The sequence below is a fragment of the Cyprinodon variegatus genome, unplaced genomic scaffold, assembly GCF_000732505.1.
Source record: "Cyprinodon variegatus isolate N-32 unplaced genomic scaffold, C_variegatus-1.0 Scaffold8, whole genome shotgun sequence".
NCBI classification, from domain to species: Eukaryota; Metazoa; Chordata; class Actinopteri; order Cyprinodontiformes; family Cyprinodontidae; genus Cyprinodon; species Cyprinodon variegatus.
The window spans coordinates 1,203,394-1,211,113 of record NW_015150461.1 but is presented as its reverse complement, the minus strand read 5'-3'; positions in this window follow the sequence as shown (position 1 = coordinate 1,211,113).

Genomic DNA, 7,720 nt, shown 5'->3' with positions numbered 1-7,720 from the left:
GAACAATGGCAGACATGTTTCTTATATAGAGGAGGATCTTAATTGGAAGAAACCATTTTTAAAAGGATCTTCAGCTTCACAATAACAAGAGGACAAGGAAAATTTGGTTTAAATGAAAAACTAATTAAGAAATACAGCAAACAAATATTTCAATTCAATCCAAACAAATACTCAAACTCAATATAGAAAACACCATACATCAGATCAACCTCCCCCTTCAATTATCCAATGGTGCAGTCCTGTACACACCTGCTTGGATTGTGAAACAGCAGAGGTGAGTATTTCACAATATTTTAAGTCTTTAATCCATGAAAATCCCTTTTATGAAGAGTTAAACAAAAACAAAATATTGTAAAGGGAAATCAATTTACCTTTTTACAAAAATGAAGACAAGATGTGGCCAACCAAAGAACCACAACCCAAACAAATCCACTTCACCAAAAACAACAAACATAAACCAATGTAGAAAACCAGATGCTGTGTTTAGCTGCTACTTTGGCCAATATACAGGTAACAATGGCTCATTGTTACACACTTCTATGACTGTGAAATGCACTAAAAGTAAATTTCTTCAGTAGTTTTTCATAACGCTACCAACAATAAGAACCACCGATCGTGAAGTCATTGCTTGATATTGCTAATCGGTGGTTGACAGAATTCATTTTATATTACCCCATTCCCACTGGTCGAAAAACCCATTTAAACTTGGGAACTATCAGCTTTTAGTGTCAGTGGGAACAACTCACTGATCCGCGTTGAGCCGAGTTGGACGACTCAGCAAGCAACCCTGGCGGTGGGAAAACCAGCCCCAGGTCAACCCACTAATTTACGTGATACCATTGAGAGCAACGGACTTACGTCACAATATCACACCAGTCAAGTTTGACCTAACAAGCTATAACCACTCTGCTTACATTCGATAAACATGATGCAGCACTGTTATGAGGTATTAAAATGGATAAAAGAACCGAACAAAAAATCATACTTATTACACCCTGGCTCCCTTCCATTTCACTCTCCATTGTTTACATTCCTGATTTTTGTAGCGCTGGTGATCTCATCAACACTAACCCAGCGTGATGGCATTGCCACTACCAGATCCGTATCAGAAGAACGATCCGTACCATCAGCTCATTTGCGCATGTGCAAGCAGATATTCCGCCAGGTTGCCATAAATAATGTGATTATGGTACTAGAGTACGTATTTCTATCCTTTAATGACTAAAGAATGCTAAACTCCGTTAAACTGCTTGTTTGACATCACCATCGGATATGGTGGATTACACCATGTTTATCGGCATTTTAATTGCTTCTTCTTTAGATTATGAACTATATACCATAAAGGAAAATAAAACAAAAAAAGCTACTTTTATGTTTAAATCCAAAGCCAAAAAAGTTAGCTCTGGGAAGTAGCATAGGATCCCATTTCGGGCACAGATAATAGATTAAACAGAAAGGATTTAAATGCATTTATTTTCTCACTAAATGCATTAATAACATTTTACACATTGTAGTTCATATACTTAGTACTGTATTTTTAGGGGGAGATTTAGGTATTTTGGGTATTTTTTTATGAATTATCAATTTACATTTTTGATGTAAATATCAGTTTTTATGTATCACAGACGCTAATCTTTAAGTTAATAGGAAAATATTATAAAAAATATAATAGGAAAACAACCTATTTGGGGTAACATGTTCAACCAGTTTAAATCTTGAACTGCTTTCCATAAAACTTTTTTTTAGAATTTTATTGCTTTTGCTAAGACGGATGTGTACAAATTGGAATACTCTCTGGGTTTGATGCAACAAAAGGTTAAAGGTTATGAATACTTTTCAAGGCACTATTTATAAAGCACATGTCCTACTCCACAAAGCTGGAGTTTTATGGTCTAAATCGCATCCACATACTGGGTTTGGCTCTAAAGTTGGACGCTGCACAAACATTTATTTCCATCATGTCTATAAGTGAGAGATCATTTAGAAACTGTGTGTTTGGACCTTCTACCAAACACAGACCTACTGCCTAACCACAATCAGCCGGGTGAGTCTGTCCGTCTAGGTAAGGCTCATGGAGCCAAGACATTTACACATAATAAACAAGTAAATCAGCTATATGGCAGCATTACTTTCCTCTTTATTATGTTCCTGGCAAGAATGGGCCTCAGACAAGAGGGAATAAAGAAAAATTGCAAATGAATCCCGAGGGTTTTGCTCTGGACACAATCAGTGTTTCCTCTGGCTGCCAGCTGGCCTGCGTTTGATTTGTAGGGTCTTAATGTTATAAATTTCTGCTGTTATCAGTTTAGAATCACGCTCATCATCAGAGTTCACATTGCTGCGGCGGCCAACACAAACAAAGCTCGGATGTTAGAAAAAAAGGAAAAAGTTGAAGAAGGAAGCAAACGTTTAAATCTGCATGTGCATGTGCGCTGTTTTGTAGCTATCTGTTGAGGGAAACTGAATTTCTGATCCAATCTGTATTAGAAGTCAAAGGTCTGAGTTAAAGCAGCAATAATCAGCATGAGGTAAAGGTCTCTGATTAACTTTCCAGGTTGTAATCTGCTCAGGGCATTACATAAAATCCCTGGAATGTGATTCAACATTTATACTCCCTTTTCCCTGCACTGCCATGTTGGTAGGAACAGTTGAAAGTGTTTCACCCATAAAACCCTCCCTCTTTTGCTTTCCTGCTTAATCTTCTTGTCTAAGCTGCATATTTCTAGTCAATCAGGCTAAAAGAAATAAAATAAATGTGAACAGTTTATAGCAGCTCTTCAGCCATTAAATTGGCTTAGACCCAAGCTTGTGGATCAGATGATTCTGTTTAGTTCAGTCAATTTCCATCTTAATGTCTTCTTTTACTCTGCATCCTTTTTTGCAAGACGGCAAGAATGCTCGCTCTTTGTTTGGATCAGCGCTCTGCAAATTGTAATCAAACTACAGCCAGAGAGAAAAACAAATATGAAAAGTTGATGCACTTCACTGCCACACAAGCAGCAGCAAGGACTTTATTTTTCTTGCTCACTGCGAGGTCCAAAAATATTTGCTTGTTTTTTATCCTTGATCAAACTGCATTAGTAAACTCAAAATATCTGCCTTCCTCCTCAGCGAAAGCCTTATGTAATGAAATACCAGGAAATAGGAGGCCCCAGTGTGTGTGTGCCTGTTTAAAAAAAATCTGAAGGAAAAAGTGAGAAAAGAAAAATAAATCTTAGTCACCAGTTTCTTGGTTAGAACCAGCTACAACTCAACCATGCGGCCGTACTTTCATAAAACAGTGTTGTTCAGATATATATATTTTCATGCATTGTGTGTTTTCTAACAACCCACACATATCTAGTACCACTTCATCTGGTTCTTATTTCATCCTCAAATTATTATTCCTAACTCTACTGGATCAGTGAAACTGGCTTAATACACATTAGGTTAATACACATGCACACCACATTTATTAATAATGAAAACATCACTTCTTTCTGTTTAAAACACAATATTCTTGTATATGTTTTTTTTTATATACTCTAATAATCCCAGAGGGAAATTACTTCTCTCTGCATTTAACCCATCCCCTTGGGGAGCAGTGGGCTGCCATTGTGAGGCACCCAGGGAGCAGTGTGGGGTTAAGGGTCTTGCTCAGGGAGCCAGAGTGGCAGTCTGTGGGGGATCAAACTCACAACCTCAGGATTCAAAGCCCAATGCCCTAACCACTAGGTCGTCACTCCCCGTATAAAGTTAGGTAGGAAAATGTAGCCTCTCAATTATACGCTACAACCATCGGGTCCTTTTACTTTGAAAGTGCATCAGTCCCCCAACGATGCACCACAGAACTCTTTTTGTAAATTTACTTGAAAAAGGCATAGGTCAGTATCGGGTGTTGCAGGCCAACAACAACCTCAATGACTCCCCATTATGAAGGGGTGGACCTGTTCTTTCGGTTCAATTTGCATGTTTTCTAAGCCATAACAAGGCTTTGTTGGGCTACTTTAAAAAGAAACCCAACAAAGCCTTGTTATATTACTTTAAAAAGCTTGGAACTCAATGCTAATCCAGACAAATTGAATTGAAAAAAACTTCCCGGATGGGAAGTGAAATGTCTTCAAACTTGGAAAACAAAGTTGTTGTTTTTTTTTAACTTTTTTTTGACTGAGAATCTTCACTAGCAAATCTACTAGAAAGAATTAACAAATTGATAACATTAATTTTGAACATGTAAAATAGCACACAGTTTCAACAAATAGGTAAACAACAATTTTACCGGGTATTCAAATAACCAACCATGAAGGAAAAAGGTATAAGAAGTATAAACCTGAAATGTCCAACAGGAGCAGGAAAGCAAAAAGGGAAGCCCAAGCCCCACACCATGACAGAGTGGTGCAGAGGTCTAGCACTGCACACTTGTAGCAAGAAGGTTGCTGGTTCAAATCCCGGCTCGGGATCTTTCTGCATGGAGTTTGCATGTTCTCCCTGAACATGCCTTGGTTCCGGCTTCCTCCCACAATCCAAAAACATGATTGTTAGGTTAAATGGCTTTTCAAAATTCTCCTTAGTTGTGAGTGTGTGTGTGAATGGTTGTGTTACCCTGCAATCATCCAGGGTGTATAGAGTTTGTAAGATGGGAAAAATTTACTTTTGAAGTAAAGTCAAATGATATGTAAAATCTAAATCTAATATGGCTATATTTAAATTCACTGGTTTCTATACAAACATTAATTCTTGTTCATTTAGTTAAAAATAAGTATATTAGGTTGGTCCAATGTCAATATATTAGTTTGGTTCATCAACTGAAATGTTTAGAAAATAATTTGGAACAGGGCAAAGATTTAAAGTTGTGTAAAGTGCAGTATTATTGTTTACATCAACATAATATAATCATGACAAGCGATTAAATTCAGATTCTGTGAAGTCAAATATTTTAGATGTGATATCTGGACATAATTTTTTTTTTTTTGTTTGAGCAAGGTTATACTTTTTCCAGTGTAAATAACAACTAACCCAGTTTTTTTCATACTTTAAAAGGAACAAACCTTTGTACATCTACTTAAACTAGACCTTTAATCATTAGGTGACGTCGCATGGTGCTTGTGGCTATATTGCTTCATGTCAGTTGTCATAAAAACTTGTTAAATAGCTGATGTGAAGCTAAAAAACTACTATTTAAAATAAATTTCAAACACATTTTAAACATACTTTCCATTAGAATCACATTTCTGTGATAAAATAGTTTTTCTATTGGTTTAAGAAAGGGGTCACCAACGCCGTACCCATGGGCACCAAGGTGCCCTCAAGGACCACATTGGGGGCCTTCAGATTCTTCTAAATAAAGAACAACCCACCAGTGGGCTAAGTTTGAAATTTTATTTTATTCTGTTGCTCTTCTTTTTAATCATTTATAGAGATTTCAAAATGACAATGTCTGAATAAACTTAGAAATTAACAGAAACAATAAGAATATGTTGATAATGAACAAAGTTTAGGCTAACGCTAACCCTTGCAGCTCATGGGTCAGTAATGGTCGCCCTTCCTACGTCTCGGTACCCTTGAAGTGGCCCTCAGCCTTAAAAAGGTTGGTGACCCCTGGTTTAAGACATTATTCTTTAGTGAAATAATGTGTTTTCATTAACTGTAATTGGAAAATAATTACGGATGAACAGAAATAAATGCCTCTGTGTAATTAATCTAACTAATGGGTTTCCTTAGTAAATTTGGTGTCTGGAAAGATAAATCCCATACAAACCCACAGACATCAAACCACTTCTTATTCACACTTTAAACTTAAACACAACCCATAGGCTAGCCCAAATAAATATAAATTATTTTATAATTATGTAAGTGCTATAAATGTAAAATAAAATAAAACATATTGACTGTGAATAAAAATGTTACCATTGAAATTAGGGCTAAAGAAACTATTTTCAGATGCAAAAATTGGTGAGAGAGAAAAAAGACACGTAATGGTTTGTATGGAACTATTTAACCAGGATCACAATATTTAGGGTGATATTTTTGTTTTTTTGGGGCAAACCAGGGTGCTAATGCAGTTCAAATTGGAGAAAATCAAAGTGAATCATTAATTTTTCAATTGACTTTATATCCAGTGTTTGATTTAAAATAATAACCAGCGTATTAGCTTGCAATATTGTGGATACCAAATTCAAAAATCATTAGTTTATAATGTATTGTGTTAAAAAGGAGAGATGTAAATGCCTCACGTATGAACTCACTTATATATGTTTTGAAAAAAAAAGTGAACTTGCAGTCTGCATTATTTTTTGCTTGTAAAAATCTGACTATAAAAATATTCAAGGTCCTGCTCCAGGGATTCTTGACCTGTTTTTGGATAATTAAGCCTTTTTGGGGAGATTACAGGTCAGCACTCAGACTGGTGCTGTTGCCAAAATTCTTTTGTATTCTAACAGACAGAAGTGACTTGTAATAATATTCCACCCCTTCAAACATCCCCCAGTGTGTGTTTGTGCAGCTACAGTACCTTGCATCCCCCGTCTGCTCGCTTGTCTGGAAGCAATTAAATCCATGCCTTCATACCTTCTGCCATCTGGGCTCTGCTAGGCTTTCTCACTCCTTTACTCCCTGAATTAAGAGACTAGGCTGTATCTTTTTCCATTCTCCAGGCTCGTATTTATTTTCAGTACACTGGAGGCTTTATTGGTTCTGCTCTTTTTCTCTTTGCCTTGTTCTACATTTCTCAGGGAAAATAAGCAACCAGAGAAGGCTTCAATTTGTCACCTGGGAATGACTTACTGCAAAAAGATGAGAGGGGTTAATGTAAAAATGACACAGCTGCAAAAACATTCATGTTAAATGATGTTGTTAATGTGAAGTGAAAGAAATTACTGAGCCATCTAGTCCAGAATTATTACATTCATTATGCAAAAAAGGGAACATATAGTGCTCTATAAATGCACATATTCCTTCCACATTTACATATTTTTTCATGTTACAGACACAGACTTCAATATGTCTTTTGATTTCGTGTGATAGATCAAAGCAAAGCAGTGCATGCATTCAAGGTGGAATGAAAAGCCTTATGCTTTACTCATTTTTACTAATAAAAATCGAAGAAAAAAGTGAGGCTACATTTGTCTTCACACCGGTGAGTTAATACTCAAGGCAAGGCAAGTTTATTTACATAAAAGCAATTTTTTGCTGCAATTACAGCTGCAGGCTTTGGGTATGACTTTACTGTAGTACACCTCTAAAGACATGTATTGCTGCACATTCTTCCTTGCAAAATAGACATAGCTCAATATCAGTCGGAGTTGATAAAGGTCAAATGTGACAGCGAGATGTGACCATATGTTGGGGTATGGTAAAGTTACATCACTGTTGCATTCATGTCTCTTGCAATTTCTCACACTGGATACCTAGGAACGATTGTAACTAAGCTGAAAGCTTCTACTACATATACATCTGTGGACAACTTATGATTTGGACCATAAGTATCCCCACATTCAATGGGCTGAGAAACAACTCTTGGAAAGAACTTATTGTCACTCTTGGATGACTAAAAGAGGCATGGAAATGCTGGAGAAAACTGTGTTTTTTACTTCTACATGTAGCGTGGTGTTGTTAGCTTGTGGTCTGCGCTCTACACTTCCCCCTGGAGTCAGACAGAATATTTGTTAGGGTCCTGTTTGTGGGTTTGGTTTGTGTTTTTCTTTTTGTTTCTCCTTCCACCACTAGATGGTGCCCCTTCCCC